The sequence below is a fragment of the Mastigoproctus giganteus genome, chromosome 11, assembly GCF_048544385.1.
Source record: "Mastigoproctus giganteus isolate SK-2022 chromosome 11, ASM4854438v1, whole genome shotgun sequence".
Taxonomy (NCBI): Eukaryota; Metazoa; Arthropoda; class Arachnida; order Uropygi; family Thelyphonidae; genus Mastigoproctus; species Mastigoproctus giganteus.
Genome location: NC_143585.1, coordinates 171,556,428 through 171,575,874, shown reverse-complemented (window position 1 = coordinate 171,575,874; position 19,447 = coordinate 171,556,428). Strand labels below are relative to the sequence as shown.

The window sequence follows — 19,447 nt, the reverse complement described above, 5'->3', positions numbered from 1 at the left end:
GCCCATCAAGCTCTCAGCTGCCCACATCAACGCCAGAGCTTGCACTTGGGCATCGCGTGACACAGAGACAACCCCTAAGGCAGAATGCGCTGGTCCCGAAGGAACTAGTAGTTGTTGGTGACTCTATTGTCAGGGAAACCGGGAACATGCTTTGTAAAAAAGATAGGTGGAACAGGACCAGGGTATGTCTGCCAGGGGCAAAGGTTGATGACGTTGTAGAGCGAATATCATCTTTTAAGGGCACAAAAGGTGATATAGTTGTACACGTTGGCACTAATAATATTAAGAGTAGGAGACCGGCAGAATTACTTAACAAGTACAGGTCACTGTTGAACAAAAGCCGAGAATTAGGGTTGAATTTGAAAGTGTCTGCAATTCTGCCCAGACACGATAGGAGGGAGTATATGATGAGAGCCTTGTCGGTCAATTCGGCCCTGGAAAGATTGTGCAAGGCTCAAGGGGTAGAATTTTTTTCAGCCTGGACTGTACTTGTTAACAGGAGAGATTGCTTCTACAGGGATGGGATACACTTAAATAGAAAGGGTGCAAGAATATTTGCTGATGCTATCGAGGCAGTGTTAGGTGGGTCGGAAAACTGCTAGCTTGGGGGGAGACAAAGACCAATAGATTGACAGTAGCCACTGGCAGAGGTGAAAGAGATTCTTGCACTGCTTCTATTAGAATGAGCAGAAGCCTGAAAAACAAGATGCATGGTATTTCAGAGACTGCTGGGAGCCATTGCGGTACAAGTAAACACATGGGTTGTGTTAGGGTAGCTAAGAATAGAAACAGGTGCAGGTATACTTGCGTGTACACCAATGCTAGGAGTTTAGTAAATAAATTTGATGAATTTGAGGTATTGCTCAAAACATCGAAGGCAGATATTGTTGGGATATCAGAGACGTGGTGTCACACAGATATAAGGGATGCAGAACTGCAATTTGGGGAGTACAACGTCTACAGAAAGGATAGACAGGATAGGAAGGGGGGAGGGTTTATGCTATTAGTTAAGAAACACATAAAAACCAAGGAAGTGAAGCCAGTCGACATCGCTGGACAGTGCAGTGTGGAGTCAGTTTGGTGTGACATAAACATTGGGAGATCAAAATTGAGAGTAGGAGTGTGCTATAGGCCTAATGACTCTGATGAGTATAATAAGGAACTGTACAGGGAAATAGAGTGGGCCAGTAAATCAGAGTGTCTTATAATGGGAGATTTTAATTTCCCAGATATTGACTGGAATTTGGGTGCTGGTTACTCGCACACTAGCAGGGCTTTTGTGGATTTATTGGATGATTGTTTTCTACATCAGCATGTTCGGGAGGCAACTAGAGGGAGTAATACTCTTGATTTGATTATCAGCAGTGATTCTTCATGCATTAAGAATCTGCAGATAAATGAACCACTAGGTGGCAGTGATCACAGTGTGCTGAAGTGGGATTTACTCAAAGAGGTAACTACCATTAGGGGTAAAGGGAAGGGTTATTGCTTCCGTAAAGGCGACTACGATGGACTGAGACAGTATTTAAATTCTATACAGTGGGACCAACTGATGATGTTACCAACAGCAAATTCAAAATGGGAAGCATTCAAAGAACTTACCTTGGAAGCTACTAGGCTTTACATACCAACTAAGAAATATTGTTCAAGGTTTAGGCCAAAATGGATGTCAGATGAACTAATGAGGTATATGGCAGAGAAGAAAAATGCATGGGATACATACAAATTAACACATGACACAGAAGCCTATGATAGATACAAGTTGATATGCAACCAAGTTACAAAGGAAGTTAGGCAGGCGAAGGCAGATTACGAGAAATCCTTGGCAAGGGATGCAAAGAAAAACAGCAAAGAGTTCTTTACTTATGTAAACTCTAGAAGGAAGGGGATGAATCAGATTGGTCCACTTGATATTGATGGGTCAAGTGTTGATGATCCTGCTCAGGTAGCCAACAAACTAAATGAATATTTTGCATCGACATTCACACATGAGGAGTTATTCAGCGAGGGGAATGCCAGAGGTGTATTCAACTCTGGCAGTAAGCTACAGAATCTTGAAATAACTGGGAGTAAAGTGGAGGAGAAACTGTTGAAGATAAACACAAGAAAGGCACCCGGGGTGGGTGGGATCTATCCAGTTATATTAAAGGAGGCAGCAAAGGAAGTAAGCAAACCCTTAGCCATAATTATGAGAGCTTCCTTGGACTGAGGGGAGGTACCCATAGACTGGAGATGTGCAAATGTGACCCCAATTCACAAAGGAGGATCAAAGGCTGACTCAAGTAATTATAGACCTGTGAGCTTAACTTCTGTTCCAGGAAAATTAATGGAGGCACTGGTTAAAGAAGCACTGCAGGATCATTTAGACAAGACTTCAGTTATAGCTCAGACGCAGCATGGTTTTGTTAAGGGGAAGTCTTGCCTGACCAACTTGATTGGATACTATGATGCAGTCACAAAAGAACTGGATGCAGGGAATAACTTTGATATTATATACTTGGATCTTAGAAAGGCTTTTGATACTGTTGCACATGGAAGACTGCTACACAAATTGGAGCAGTGTGACATTGGAGGCAAATTGCTGCTATGGATAAAGGGGTGGTTGAGGGGGAGAAGACAGAGAGTGGTAATCAATGGACACTGCTCATCGTGGACTGATGTTATTAGTGGAGTCCCTCAGGGCTCAGTGTTGGGTCCATTATTGTTTTCTGTATTTATAAATGATATTGATGATGGTATATCCGGCTTAATGTCCAAGTTTGCAGACGATACAAAGGTTGGCAGGGTTGTCAAGGACACTACGGACACTATGCTGCTGCAACAGGATCTGGAAAGGTTGAGCAGATGGGCTGAGAGGTGGCAAATGAAGTTTAACATTGACAAATGTAAAGTACTACACATGGGAAACAGCAACCCCAGAGCAACGTATCAACTCTGTGGTACTGCACTGACAGTGGTGGAGAATGAAAGGGACTTAGGGGTGGTTGTGCAGGCAGATATGAAGTTCTCTGAGCAGTGCAGACGGGCTGCAAGAGTAGCTCATGGAGTATTGTCACTGATATACAGGAATTTTTCCAGCAGGGATAAACAGGTGATTATTCCATTGTATAAGGCGATGGTCAGGCCACACCTAGAGTACTGTATACAGGTCTGGAGGCCTCATTTCAAGAAGGATGTAGAGCTGCTGGAACGAGTACAGAGAAGGGCAACAAGATTAGTGAATGGAACAAAGGGGTGCTCTTACGAAGAAAGGCTTAAGTTTTGCAAATTACAGTGTCTGGAGACTAGGCACCAGCGAGGTGATCTGATAGAGGTGTATAAAGCCTTGAATGGTTTAAGCATGCTCAATGCTGATGGGATTCTTCCTCTAGCTCAGAAAAATCACCTGAGAGGGCATAAATTCAAATTGAGGAAAGACAGATGTAGGATAGACGTGCGGAAATTTGCCTTTAGCCAGCGGGTGGTTGGTTGGTGGAACAGACTTCCATCCCTTGTGGTGGAGGTTGATAGCCTAAATAAGTTTAAGGCTCAGCTGGACAGGTATTTTGAACGAACAGAGGGGTGAAGTGGAAGTGGGCTTTTTTTTTTTTTTTTTTGGCTGATGCTGCATAAGCTTGCTTTCTTGCATCAAATGCCTCTACTAATGCTAATGCTACACATTGTACTCCTCAAATTCCAGTTCTGCATTCCTTATATCTGTGTGATACCACGTCTCTGATATCCCAACAATATCTGCCTTTGATGTTTTGAGCAATACCTCCAATTTATTTACCAAACTTCTAGCATTGGTGTACATGCAAGTGTTATACGTGCACCTGTCCCTATTCTTATCTACCCTAACACAACCAATGTGTTTACTTGTACCGCAATGACTCCCAGCAGTCTCTGAAATATCCTGCATCTTGTTTTCCAGGCTTCTGCTCATTCCAATAGAAGCAGTGCAAGAATCACTTTCACCTCTGCCAGTGGCTACTGTTAATCTATTAGTCTTTGTATCTCCCTCCCCCAAGCTAGCAGTTTTCCGACCCTCCTAACACTGCCTCGATAGCATCAGCAAATATTCTTGCACCCTTTCTGTTTAAGTGTATCCCATTCCTGTAGAAGCAGTCTCTCCTGTTAACAAGTACTTATGCAGGAATGGCGTACGTTTAATGGAAAGGGTGCAAGAAAGTTTGCTGATGCTATCGAGGCAGTGTTGGGTGGGTAGGAAAACTGCTAGTTTGGGGAATACACAAACTAATAGATTAAAATAGCTGATCTGAAATGAAAGTGATTCTTGCGCTGTTTCTGTTGGAACAAGTAGCAGCCTTGAAAGCAAGCTGCTATGGATTTCAAGGACTGCTGGGAGTCATCATGAAACAAGTAAGTTTGTGGGCTATGTTAGATTAACTAAGAATAAGAACAGGTGCATGTACACCAATGCTAGGAGTTTGGTAAATAAATTTGATGAATTTGAGGTGCTGGTCAAAACATGAAAGGCAGATATTGTTGGGATATCAGAGATGTGGTGTCACACAGATATAAGCAATGCAGAATTGGAATTTGGGGAGTACAATGTGTATAGGAAGGATAGACAGGATAGGAGGTGTTATGCTGTAAGTTAAGAAACACATAAAATCTAGGGAAGTGCATCCTGTTGACATGGGTGGACAGTGCAATGTTGAGTCAATTTTGTGTTATATAAGCACAGGGAAAGCAAAATTGAGAGTAGGAGTGCATTATAAACCTGATCACTCTGAAGAGTAAAATGAACAACTGTACAGGGAAATAGAGTAGGCCAGTAAATCAGATTGACTTATAATGAGGGATTTTAACTTCCAGATATTGACTAGGACATCTGGGTTGGTCACTCACACACAAGCAAGGCTTTTTTGGATTAATCGGAAGATTGTTTTCTACAGCGGCATATTCAAGAGGCAACCAAAAGAAGTAATACTTTTGATCTGATTATCATTACTGATTCTTCAAACATTAAGAATTTGCAGATAAAAGAACCACTAAGTGACAGTTATCACAGTGTATTGATTTTGCATTTACTGAAAGATATAACTACCAACAAGGATAAAGTGATTCAACTACTCATCTGAGTTGCCTCAAAGGTGGTACTTGTGCATATGTCCATTCTGATATTCCCTGTCAGAGACTTGGTAATTTGGAATCTCCTGTTTTCAATCTTCTCTGGCTTAAAATCTCTCTACCTCACTGTGTCAGATTCATCTGTTATCTCTACCATTCTCCCAACTCCACTAATCACTTGGAGCTCTTTGACTTTCTCTCTTTCAACTTGACTTTATCCAGTCCAACTTTGCTAACAGTGAAGTAATTTTCCTTGGTGATTTTAATGTTTACAACTCCAGCTTGGCTTCCTTTTTGTCACACCGACCCAGCTGGTCGAGATGCTGAGGCTTTTGCAATTACTAATGACCCTGCACAGATTGTTCATTTATCTACAAGAATACCAGACAATCCTAACCATACAGCCAATATGCTTGATCTTTTTCTCACAAACAACCCTTCTAAGTACACGGTCGAAGTGAATGGTCCATTCGGCAAGATTTCAAGATCCACTGCAAGATTTCTTTTCCTTGGTCGGATTACTGTTTCAAAACTTCTGATGTCAGTGTTTGCTCAGATCATATCAGTGAAGTTATTCTTGTAGGAATGGAATCCTTTATTCCACACTCCACTTTAAAACCTTGGTTTTCCAATAAATATGCTAAGGCTGTTCAAGAGAAGAATGTTGCGTATCCTAATTGACTTGTTTCCAATTCTTTAGTTTAATTTTTTGCCTTCACCAAAGCTCGCAACAATTGTAAAGCAATTATTAATCAGTCCAAAATAGATTTTGAACAGGCTAAGATTAGAAAACTTGCTTCTTGTCCTAATGGCAGCCGAGCATTCTGGTCTCTTGCGAAAGCTATTGACCACAACTTTTGCCCATCTCTGCTTCCACCTCTGTCAAAACCAGCTGGTTCTGTTGTCACTTCAGCGAAAGCTGACCTGCTAGCATCCCATTTTTCTTCCAACTCGTGTATTAATGATATTGGTAAAACCCCTCTTACCGTTCCCAACGTGCTCCATTCAATGCCTCCTATGGTCTTCTGTCAGAAGGATTTTGACGAATTTTGATGCTAAGAAAGCTGGAGATCCTGACGATATTCCTCCACCTGTTCTCAAAACCTGTGCTCCTGAATTTACTCCTGTTCTTTGCCACCTTTTTTTACTTTCTTATTCCAAAGGTGTTTTTCCTTCTGCTTGGAAATTTGCTCATATCCAGCCAGTTCCTAAAAAAAGGGTGACAAATCCCTCCCATCCAATTATAATTATTGTCCCATTGCAGTTACTTCTACTCTTTAAGTAATGGAGAAATCAATTAACCGCCAACTCTTATAAACTACCTAGAAACCTTCCAGTATGGATTCCACAATCGCCAGTATGGATTCCATTCAATCCACTGGTGATATTCTGGCTTACGTTACCCATTTATGGGTGAATTCAATAGAAAAGTTCGGTGAAACACAAGCAGTTGCTCTTGACATCTCAAAGGCTTTTGATCGTGTTTGCATAAAGGTTTTCTAAATAAGCTTTCTTCTTATTGGTTTTCCAACTGTTTTTTTGTAATTGGTTATCCAGTTTTCTCTCTGATCACTCACTGAGGTTGATGGTAGATGGCTCTCTGTCTTCTAACTTCTCCACTAAGGCTGTTGTCTCCCAAGGTTCAGTTCTTTTCCCCCACTCTTTTCCTCTTGTATATTAATAACCTTCTTCCATTGACTGGAAATCCCATCCATAGTTTTTCCAATGATAGCACGTTGCATTCCACTTTCCATTTTGAGAAACATTGCTCTGCTCAATCAGCTTCAACTTCTCGAATATCCGCTACCAATTCCTTAAATGCCAATCTCCAGATAATTCTGCAGTGGGGCAAAGACAACTTAGTTGATTTCAATCCTTCTAAAACTCAGTCTTGTCTTATATCTTACAAAAAGATTCTTCTGCTCCTATGCTTATCTTTGGCGATACTCCAATTTCGAGGCAAGTTGATATATCTCTTTTGGGATTACTCTGACTTCTAATCTCTCTTGGTACAAGCACATTACAAATTACTTCCTCTGCATCTAAAAAACTTGGTTTTCTCTTTAGCTCTCTGCTTTACTTTTCTTCCAAACAGCTGTTCCCTTTGTACAAATTGCAAATTTGGCCTACCATGGAATGTTGTTCCCACAACTGGGGCGGTGCCCCCCAAAACCTCTCTCCGACTTCTAGATTCCATTCAGAAGAGGGCAGTTACGTTAATTAATGACTCCTCTGTAACAGTCTCTCCACTCGCTGTCTCATAGACATACTGTTTCTGCTGCATGCCTTTTTTACAGATACTTCCATGGGCACTGTTCTTCTGATTTGTCTTCTGTAATTCTCACTTTCTCTTTCAAAATAGTCCGAACACATGCTGCCACCAGCCAACATCCATTTACTGTCCAACTTAACTCACAGAACCAACTTTTCATCTTCTTCATTTATTCATTCAACTGCCGTTTCTGGAACAACCTTCCTTCATATGTATTTCCTGAAAATACGCATGAAGTCTACAGAAGTTGAAGTCCAGTGTCAACAAATATCTTCTTTCGTCTTCTGAACCTCCAACCCAAGCACGGTACTACGGACTGTAGGTTCTAATACCTCGTGTTTGGGGTTTTCATTAAAAAGGGGTGTGGGTTGCTTTCATAAAAGTGGCTACTTTGGTCTGAGACAGTTTTTAAATTCTATAGAGTAGGGCCAACTGATGATGGTACTATCAGCAAATTCTAAATGGGATGCATTCAAGGAATTAATCATAGAAGCTACTAGGCTTTTCATAACAATTGAGAAATATTCTTCAAGGTGATGGATGTCAGATGAACTGATGAAACTCGTGGCAGATAAGAAAAGTGCATGGGATTCATGGAAATTATTGGATGACACAGAAACGTATGTTAGATGTAAACTAGTGTCTAATCAAGTCACAAAAGAGGTCAGGCAAGCAAAGGGAGATTACGAGAAATCTTTGGCAAAAAATGCAAGAACTAGACAAACTGTTGGAGGGAATGAATAAATGAAATGGGAGGCGTTGTGTTTTTTTGCTGATGCTGTATAAGCTTGCTCTCTTACATTATTTGCTACTGCTAATGTATCTGAACATTGGATGATTGCAGATATGGCACCTGGTCTAAAGAATCAAGGATCCAGCTCAATTATGGCAATGACTGAATCAGTTCGGGTCAGTGGCATGGAACAAAATTACGTATGTGCCCTCCTTGAGAGCAGTTGTGTTGAACTGTTAATAACTATTAAAATCTGAAGGGGAAAGTGTAATAGAAGCAAACTTCATAAGCATTGATGATCACATAGAAAAACACTCTTAAGTAACTATAAGGTGCAATAAAGTAAAAAACTCAAAAGCTCAAATCTATTTAATTTGTTTGCAATACTCGTGGCTAAAGCCACGAGTATTGCAAACAAATTAAATAGATTTGAGCTTTTGATCAGGTTAAGTAATGCTGATGTGATTGGGTTTATTGAGATATGATATGAAGAACTTTGTTTGGTTAATAGTGTATATTTAGGAAGGATGGAGGGGTGAGGGAGTGAAGCTTCTAATCAAAACTGCTTGAATACACTAAGAATCTTCCAAGAATTAGATCAAGGTAATGCACAAGTTGTTGAGTCGGTGTGATGTGAAATGATTTGAGATAAGGGAAGATGTTAGTAGGGGTATGTTATAGAACAAATGATTAAGGAATAAGACAAAATCTGTTTAGGCAATCTGAATGGAGTAGCAAGTATGACTGTATTTGTTAGTAATGACAAAAGATGCAAGAAAGCAAACTTATACAGCATCAGCAAAAAAAAAAAAAAAAAAAGAAGCCATTTTCTCACACATTACCTGTCCCAACCTTCTAATTATTTGTTCAGTTCTTTCTTAAAATTTTTGACACTACCCACTTCCAGGATGCCAGATGAAAGTTTGTTCTAACAATCAATTGCCCACTGGCTGAAATCAAATTCTGCACATCTAACCTGCAACCATCCCTCCAAAATTTAAATCCAAGTCCTTCTCATGTGTGATGTCTGAGGAAGAGGAAAAATGCATTTAGCTTACTGTCCAAAATTTGTTTTGGATGGATTAATAACTGCTTTACAGTTGTCAGCTGTCAGTATAGGAGGTTGTCAGTATAGGAAGGAAATGAACCCCAAGATTTGGATGCAAGTAAATTACAGTTATGCAACGTTCTTATCTTGAACAGCTTAATACAGTTATTTATTGGGAAACCAAAGTTTAGATGAAAGACAAAATTTTAATGTGGAGTGTGGAATGAAGAATTTTATCCTTACTGAAATAATTTTACTAACATGATCTGAGCAAACATTGAACATCAAGATTTAAAACAGTAATCCAGAGAAGCAAAAGAAGAATAGAAATCTTGCTGATCATTTCTTTTTGCATTCTTATAATGCCAAACAATGCAAAGCTTAGAATGGCCATGAGCAAGAGTCTATTGGAGAAGAGAACATCAAGATGAGATCTGTGGTGCCTAGAGGGCGACTACCCAAGGTGGGTAGTTGCCCTCTAGGCACCACAGAATGGGGTGTGTGGTTAGGACCGCTGCAATAACCACTTTGAACTCTTAACTTACTTTCTTTGAAGCTCCACTTTCTGCTGTCAAACTTTTCCAACAGTGAGGTAATTTTCCATGGCGATTTTAATGTTCACAACTCCATGTGACTAGAATACTAAGCTAGCTGGAGTTGTGAACATTAAAATCGCCATGGAAAATTACCTCACTGTTGGAAAAGTTTGACAGGAGGAAGTGGAGCTTCAAAGAAAGTAAGTTTTGAGTTCAAAGTGGTTATTGCAGTTGGGAGAACAACAGAGGCAACAGTTGAATTTGATAGAAGGAGGTAGAGAGATTTTAAGCCAGAGTAGATCAAGAAGAGAAGATTCCAAATTGTCAAGTCTTTGACAGGGAATGTTGGAGCAGACATATGCACAAGTACCACCTTTTGAAGCAAAAGATGGCATAGAGCATATGTCTGCCCTATGCCATCTTTGACAGTTGAGTTGAGCAATAGTTGAGGCAACAAATAATTGGGAGTCTGTCAGAAAGGGTAAGTGAGTCTTGGCAGACTGTAGTTGGAAATGGACATCATTGAGATTGAAACTGAGACCACGTATATTTGTGAAATGAATAAGGAGGTTCTTTGGAGGTTTAGATCTTTTCATAGATAAGTTATTTTCTGTTACAGTAAGACCCCATATCTGGGGGTTACGTCTCAAGACCTACCGTGGATGGCTGAAACTGCGGATATAAGCAAACACCTGCTGACCCCATATATGACATGATTTTCTTGTACATACAATAAAGTTTAATTGATAAATTAAACACACAGTAAGACATTGCCGATGTTAAATTTGATAATAATAAAGTACAGCAGATTCTCGATTTACCAGGATCGGATTAACCGGAACACTTCAAGGCTCCAAATAAAAAAAAAAATCAACTAGAAATCATAAAATACAAGTAATAACTAGAATAGGTATAAACAGATATTTTGCAAGTCATAAATAAGCAACAAGAACTGGCATTATAAGTTGTAATTGGGAGATTAGTCGGCGCCTCCATAGCCAGGTGGGCAGGAGCAGCAGTGCGTAGCACACGCTTCTTGATTAGACTGGGGTTCGAACCCGTCACGGGCTCGAACCACCAAATACGGAGGATGCGGAAAGGTCAGGGAATGACCACCGCATATCACTGGAGCAATATGGCCTTAGTTGCTAATGCTCCTAAAAACCAAATAACAACAACAACATGGGAGATTAGTGTACTGATTATCTTGGAAACTACCGCTGTCTTCACACCTACCACTCAAACCAAAAAAAAGAGAGACCAAATGTTTAGTTTGATTTAGTACATCGCATCGATTGTCGTGTTCTGTCGCACTGGAAAAGGACAAATTTTGTTTCGTTATTTATGTCAGGGATATCAGAATGTTTTTTTTTATAGTAACTATTTTTTATTTATTATTTTTTTTTTTGTTTAGAAATTGCAAAAATGATGGGCAAATGCAAGAGTTGTGCTTTCAAATTAAACAAAAACTTGAAGTTATTGAAAAGTTTGAAAACTGTGCATCCATTAAATATCTTTTTTTTTTTTTTTTTTATCGTATGATAATAATAATAATAAGATTCTTTATTAACATAAATTTTATACACTAGTGATTATTCCTTACACAGAAAGCCAGAGGAATCTTACAATTAGTTGTTTATACAAGTGATTTTGATTTATAAAAAAAAAAAATAAAATAAATAAATAAAATAATAATTATAACTAAATAATAATTAATAGATCAAAGCAAAGATAATAGTCAAAATGTAAAAATGAATGAAGTAGTAATTACAGCGAAAAAGGACTACAAGTGGAGCAGAACATGACATTACATTGGCTAACTAAGATCGGCACTTACATAAATGTCCTTTACAAACAGCAACATGGGACAAGATGCCATCTCGATATGCCTTGTCTATAGTCCACAGGTCGATGTCGATGTTGAGCAAATTGAGAGTGTCCAGAGTCACATTAGGGAAGTGTCTCTTGAAATTCTGTAACCGCTGGAGCCTTGAGCATAAGGAGGGGGTACTACGGAGATGTCTGCCTGGCAAACGCCAACCAGCCGTGTTCCAGACGTTGATGTGATCCTGCTTAGCTGAGCACAGATGAAGGAATGACTTTATTTTTAGCACATGGGCTCTGTGGACTATGGGCGTATATTGCAGGTTGCAGCAGAGAGTAGATTTAGATGTTGTGTAGATCTGGTGCGACCACAAGTTGGCCCACTTCAGCACCCAGAATTCGAGGCCCCATAGTTTCCTGAGGCTGGTGGGTGGTGCCGCCGACCAAACTTCTACGGCATAGGAGAGTACACTACCGAAGTAAGTTGCGAGGTACTTCTTGATTATTTTCTTATTGTGCGTTTTGCACAGATCAAATTTCATTCCCCAGAACGCTCTCAGGGCTTTGGAATACTGAGCTTGGATTTGCTTTTTATAGGTGAAGTTGGCATCAAGGATTACTCCTAGGAATTTGACACTGTCTGTGGGAGTCAGGGCATTTCCTACCAATTCCGGAAGTAGAGAAGATGCAGTATCAGCAGAAGTGATCAGACTTGGCGTAAAGATGAGATAGTTTGACTTCTCTGGATTGACTGACAGGCCAAAAAATTTAGCATACTTATAGAATGTATTTAGGTAGCTGTTTACAGATTCAGAGGCGGTTTGTCTTTTTTGTGAAGGACCAACATGGCGTTTGCATGGCAAGTAGCCAACAATATCATCAGCATACGATAGGAACGCTGGAATTTGATCCATTAGTGGAACGAATATTGCTGCAAATAACAAGGCTGAGAGACAACCACCTTGTGGGATCCCTACTTCGACGCTTTTAGTGACTTTAATGCCATTGCCTTTGAAGTGAAGCATTCTCCTAGATAGCAAATTATTGAGGATCTTGAGCATATTTCCAGATATCCCGTAGAATCTCTCTAGTAAGGCAAGAAGGGGTGTTATTTGGACTGAGTCGAAAGCAGATTTCATGTCGAGAAAAATGGTGTGAAGATCTTCGTTGTCATTCCAGGCCTGAAGTATTTTCTGTGATAATGACTGTAGACAGGTTACCATAGATCTATTAGGCATGGCATAATGGGTGTGTTCTGGCCTATGCGCAAAGATTGTGCATGCTACATCATTATAGATGCACTTCTCGAGGCATTTCAGGAAGGGAGAGGCAATTGATATTGGCCTGAAGTCAGCCGGTCTTTTCGCATGAGGCTTTTTTGGCACTGCCACGACTCTGTATGATAACCAGCTTGAAGGCACCTGTGCAAATTTGAGTACTTTGTTGTAGAGTTGAGTGAGCTCTTTGCTGATGAAATGAGAAGCAATTTTTAGACTAAACAAAGGTATTGCGTCAATTCCTATGGTGGACTTGTCAGGTAGTGAATTTATTATTTTTATTAGTTGTTCTTCGGAAATTTCTGTATTACTAGTAGGTGAAGAAATGTTAAATGCTTCGTTCCAAGGATATATGCTTCGGAGTCACGGTGATCTCGCTTAAAACGCAGCACATGCTCACACCATTCCTGGACATCTAAAGATAGAGGGGCGCAAGTATGACTAGTGGACCACACACGTTTTCCCCTGGATAGCCGGCCGTTCATGAAATTGTCAATAGAAAATTGTTTCCTCTTCTGGAAGTCCATCCTTGCTTTGGAAAATTTGGCGGATGACTCTTGTGAAGGTGACCTCTTGTAAGAGGCATGGGCTGCCTGTTTTTCCCTAAAGGCCTTGGTCAGGAGGTCATTCCACCATGGCTTTGAATGGGGACCAAGGATGCAAGTTTTGGACATTGCAGACCTTGCAATGAATTCCATCCATCTCGAAAGCCAGTAGGCAGCCTGATTTATGTTAAGCTCAGCCAGTATGTTCCATGGGTACAGTTGGAAAAGGGTAGTAACTTTTCCATTGTTGATGTATTTTGGATTGTATACTCTTCTGACATTGTTCGTAATTTGTACTTGTGTACGTTCATCCTTAGGTGCCTTCAGAGATATCATCACAGCAATCGGAACATGATCGGACGGGAGGAAGTTCTCAGTTATGGTCAGGGTTTCCTCTACTAAACAGTTTGAGAAGATGCGCTGCAGGGTGGCATCGCCGTGTGAGGGAGGAACATGAATAAGCCCATTTCCGACATGTTCAATGACAGAGTACCTAGGAACTTCTTTGTGGCTGCCAGTGGAAGGTTAAAGTCTCCGAGGATGATGAGCTTTTGACGATGATTGATTGTGGATGACAGCCATGCTGTCAGATTAAGGACAGAATCCTCAGAAACTGGTGGAGGTAAATAAACGGCACACACAGATCGACAAACCAGCAATTCGGTAGATTCCAAGAACAGCTTCTATGTCACCTCCTGGATAAGTGGATGCCTTAATCAGGGATAGTGAACTCCTTTGACATATTGCTACACCGCCACCTCGTCTCCCAATTCTATTAGCAGCCAGCGTGTGATGGCCAAGATTTGAGGTGAAGGCAGCAATTTCCATTTCATCTCTGAGCCAGGTTTCAATCAGAATGACGAAGTTGTACTCTGAGCAGAAACGCAAATCAAGTAGGCCATCTAGCTTGTTTTTGACACTCCTGATGTTTTGTAGGAAACATCGAATTTTTACTTCAACAGAAGGTTGTACTATGATGAGATTACTCTTGGAACAGTATTTGCTTTCCATATAATGATCTGAAATCTCGTCCCGGGATCAATGTCGCATTTGATGTGCTCTCTTACTGGATATTCTAACTGGAATGCAATCGGTCCGATGTTCGCTCGTCATCTCCACGTTAGACCTCCATAAGTTGCACCCGCTCTCGGATATAATTTGGGAGACTCTGCTAGAGTGATGTTAGCAATACACGAAGGAACCAGTTTTTTACTGCTTCCTTTGTGTATCGTGGCCATGAGGTCCAACTGGACAGTATGGCACCATCATAATATCCAAGCCCGAGGCAGGATTCGAACCCACAACCTTTGGGTTGCCAGGCAGGCACTTTACCCGCCTGGCTAGCCCTGTCAGCATTAAATCTCTAAAGAACCATTATAATGTTGTTGACGAAACCACACGCAACATTGCAAAAAATAATGGGAAGCATCATATTGGACACGCGAGTAGTATGTGTTTTTTGTTTTTTCCTTTTTTTTTTTTTTTTTTTTATGTGGTTAACCGTGGTTAGCTGAATCAGCAGATCATCATCATCAGCCATTTTCAATCCACTGCAGGATGAAGACCTCTCCAGCAACTTTCCAGTTCCTTCTGTTTTGAGCACTGGCCATCCATTTACTACCCATAAACTCATGAATTTCATCTATCCATCTCTGCCTTTGTCTTCCAGGTTTTCTTCTAGCTCCTCTTGGGTACTATTCTGTTATTTTCTTAGTCCATCTGTCATCATGTCTTTGAGCTATGTGTCCTGCCCAAGACCATTTTAGTTCTTTAGTTTTGATAAGAATAGAATAGAATAGAATGTCCTTTACTTGAGTTTGCTGCCTAATCCATGTGTTTCTCTTCTTATCTAACATTCTTATTCCCAATATAATTCGTTCCATTCTTCGCTGTGTAGTTCTCAGCTTCTCTTCCATTCTTTTGGTGAGTGCCCAAGTTTCACTTCCTTAAGTCATGGTGGGGAGTATACATTGGTTCATTATTTTATGTTTCAGACAAACTGGGATATTGCTTTTCAGTATGTGACTATATTTCCTAATTGCTATCCATCCAAAATTTATTCTTCTCTTGACTTCCAGTGTTATTACAGCTAATAACTTATCCCAGATAAGTATGACTCCACCTTTTCAATTACTGCTCCTTCGATCATTATTTCCCTTTCTGTAGCATACTTGTTCATCATTACTTTTGTTTTAGTCATATTCATCTTTAGTCCAAAATTCTTACTAACTGTGCATAACTGATTAAGATTTTCCTCTAATAATCTGGGATCGTGGCTTATGACCACAATGTCATCTGCAAATAGTTTATGTTCTCTCCATTCATATTGACTCCTTTCTGCTACCAGTCTAATCTTCTGAAAGCTTCCTCAAGGGCAGCAGTAAGCAGCTTCGGAGATATTATGTCTCCTTTCTCGATTTTAAATTTCCTACTGTCTTTGTCTAGTCTAATAAAGGAAGTAGCATTCTCATATATTTTCTTCAAAATCATAATATATGGGGTATCTATGCCTTGTCTTTCCAGTGTCCGAAACATTGCCTTATGCTGTATGAAGTCAAATGCCTTTTCATAATCCACAAATGTCAGGCATAATGGTGTTTTATGTTCATTTGCTTTCTCCATTAGCTGTGATATTATGTGAAGGTGATCCATAGTTTAGAATCCTTTGCTAAAGCTAGCTTGCTCCTTTGGTTGATTCTCATCAAGTATTCTTTGTAATCTGTTAGTAGTGACCCTTGTGAACAACTTGTAGATGTGGGATAACAAGCTCTATAATTTCCAGTTTCTTATTTATCTCCTTTCTTATGCAGTAAAACTATGATTATTCCACTGCTTAGGCGTCACACCTTTTCTAATGCACTTTGTGAAGAGCCTTGCCAGTTTTTGTGTTATGTCTCTTCCTCCCAATTTTAACAACTCTACAGTAACTTCATCTTCCCCTGGGGCTTTCTGATTCTTCATTTTCTTCAATGCATGTTCTACCTCATCAGGAAGAATATCGGGTATGTTGTATGTGTTGCTAATTTGCAATGCATCTTCCCCACTGCTGGCATCATTCCCTCACTCCTTGTGTAATTCTCTATAGTAGTCTTCTGCTATTTGAATTATGCCTTCTCTGCTGTTTATAAGTACACCATTGCTATTCTTCAGTTTCAGTATCATTTGTCTTTCTGTATTACTGCTCATGGCTGCTGATTTAAATCCTTTGTTTTCTCTTAATGCTTGTTCTATTCTTCTTGTGTTAAATCTTATGTCCTCTCTGAGTCTCTAATGGCTTTCATTAATTCGGTATACTCAATTTTTTCCTTGTCAGTGTTTATCTTGCTCTTCATTTTTCGCCTTCGGTTCATCATAACAAGTGTTTCTTGACTAATTTTTTCTTCTTTGGAATTTTTTTTTTCCCTATAGGTTTCTTGGGCTTTATCACTTTCAGAAAGTTGTAATATTCCTCGCTGATATCTTGGTCCTGAGCAGGCTGCAGAAGCTCAAACTTGTTTTTAAGTTCCAGTACATACTGCATTTTCTCCTCTTCTGTTATCTCAAAAACCTTTATATTATTTACTCGAGTCAGTTTTTTCCTTTCTTTTCTTACATCTATATCTAGTGTGCATCTTACCAATATGTGATCACTTCCAACATTTACCTTATTCAGGACGGTAACATCATTCACAATATATCTTCTGTTAGTGAGGATGAAGTCGATTTCATTAGTTGTTAATCCATTTGGACTCTTCCACGTCCACTTTCTGTTCACCATTTTCTTGAAAAAAGTATTTATTACTGACAATCCTTGAGATTCTTCAAATTCCACAAGTCTTTCGCCTCTTTCATTTCTATCACCAATTCCAAAATTTCCTATAGTTCCCCCTTTTTGTGCTGTTTTGTCTTTTTCCAACCTTAGCATTGAAGTCCCCCATAATAATAGTGTAGTGGGTTTTCTGCTCATTTAGAAGACTCAATTTCGGTGTACATTTCTTTAATCTCTTCATCATCATGGCTCAATGTTGGTGCATAAATCATTATAACCTTTAGCTTGTACCTCTTAGAAATCCTGAGTAGTAGTCTTGACACCCTTGGTGATGTACTTTTGAATTCCAAAATGTTGTTTTTTAAATTTTTATGGACCAGAAACCCAATTCCACCTTCACTCCTTTCACTGTTTCCATTGGTGTACAGCAGATTTCCACTTGATAAATGCCGACCGGGCTAGCCGGGTGGGTAAAGTGCTTGCCCGGCAACCCTAAGGTCGCAGGTTCGAATCCCGCCTCGGGCTTGGATCACAGTACTGCAAAAACCTTGGGGGTGCATTGTGGCCACAGAAGCCGATGCGCCAACAGCTATATAAAAAAACAAACAAACAAACAACTTGATAAACTTATAAGTGATTCATTTCTTCTTCTTATTTCAGCCAAACCGATGATATTCCAATTCACATTTTCTAATTCCTTTTCCAGCTCTAATATCCTGTCTTCACTGATGAGTGATCTTGTACGTTGTAACAGGCCAGGTTCAGTTTGTGCCTGGCAGCCTGGTCGTATCCAGAGATTCTTAGCACCCTCGGCTTCCACTCTGATCTTCTCGCTGCTGTAAGAAGGGAATGAAAGCTGCTGGGTACTGAGGGCCATTTGTTTTGTTGTGCTGTCATGTGCTGGAGGGTTTGGTCTTTTCATCTTCACGCTGACCAGGCGTCTTGAAGACACCCACTCTACACGTTGGTTGCCACCTAAGTGGCGTAACTGGGCTTACCATCGAGAAGGTGTGCATGAGTGGATTTTAGGGAGGCAGGCCAACCGGACTTCTAAATCATCTGTAATAGAAAGATATTGGATCCATCAGTGTTTTAGACAGTGTCTGATAACACACAGAATGCCTGTTCCCTTCTAAGCCCCTTATAATCAGCGGATACGGGGGCACAACTGTATTTTGACTCTTCATAATACATTCAGTACATAAAAATAAAAGTTGGGGGGGGGGGGGTAGGTGGACCTGTAAAGTCTTAATAATCACAATTTTGATATTTCCAGTGTTTTTCAGGAATTTACCCCTTCTCTTCCCTTCCCTTTCCCCTGAATATTGAAGATTTACTGTAATATATATTTAATAGACATAGAAATTCGGTGAATTTTTCATTTCTTTATAACTTAATTTCAGGCTTTACTAAATCGTATACTTCTTGTATATTATTTTTCCATTTTTATTTCTGTTGGAAATACAGGATTAGTCAAAATGTTGCTGACAACTTTGACAGTTTATTTGAAAGTAACTACATATTTTTCTGTAAAAAAGAAAGAAAAAAAAAAAAAAAAAACCCTATCAAACGAAAGCATAAAGACCAAAATTTTTAACAGTTATCTTATAGTCCTTCAATATGTGACCCTACATATGTTGATATGATAATCAAATTCATGTGACACTTTCTCCAGCATATTGTTGCATATAGCAGCAGTGATATATCCTCACAAATTTTACAAGGTAGCAGGTAAGGGGATACAAACACCAAATCTTTCAGAAAACCCAATAGATAAAAATCTAAAGAAGCGTAGTCCGGTGGTCTCAGTGACCTATGAAGTAAAGGTTTGTCATCACGGGAAGCACAGCCAACCCAGTGACAGAGATAATTGTCATTCAGAAATTTTACATCTCCCAGTTTGTTTCCATCTTGTGTTAGCTGTGGCAGCAACCACAGTATGTCAAGGTAGGAAATGCCATTCACAGTATCTTTGGTGAAAAAGAAGAGCCCATAAATCTTTTTCGCAGAAAACATTTATTTTTTGACTGCCCCATTCATGTTCCACAGTTTCATGTGGATTCTCACTTTCCCAGATAATACAAATGTTGTGTCAATTCACTTTAATGCTGAGGAATGTAGCTTCATCGGTAAACACTAATCCGTCTATGAAATTTTCAGCATTATCACAACAGTCCTTGGATGTTACAACAAAATTCGTACATAGAAATTTTTTGTCTTGTGGTTTTAGAGCTTTAAACGAATTTTGTAAGAACACGTGGCAAGTCACCTAAAAATATACCAAACACTTTTTTGTGGAATCCCAAGCTTTCTACTGGCCTTGTTAGTCAATTTGTGGGGACTCCTGAGATACGCCTGCCACATGTTCTACAGTTGCATCGTCTGTGC

At 39.8% G+C, this 19,447-nt stretch overlaps 1 protein-coding gene across 1 annotated transcript in view; it reads left to right on the top strand.

The window, feature by feature from the left end:
• The window catches only part of LOC150078575 (adiponectin receptor protein-like), a 222,636-nt gene that overhangs the window by 42,957 nt on the left and 160,232 nt on the right, over window positions 1-19,447 (top strand). The window lies entirely within an intron of this gene.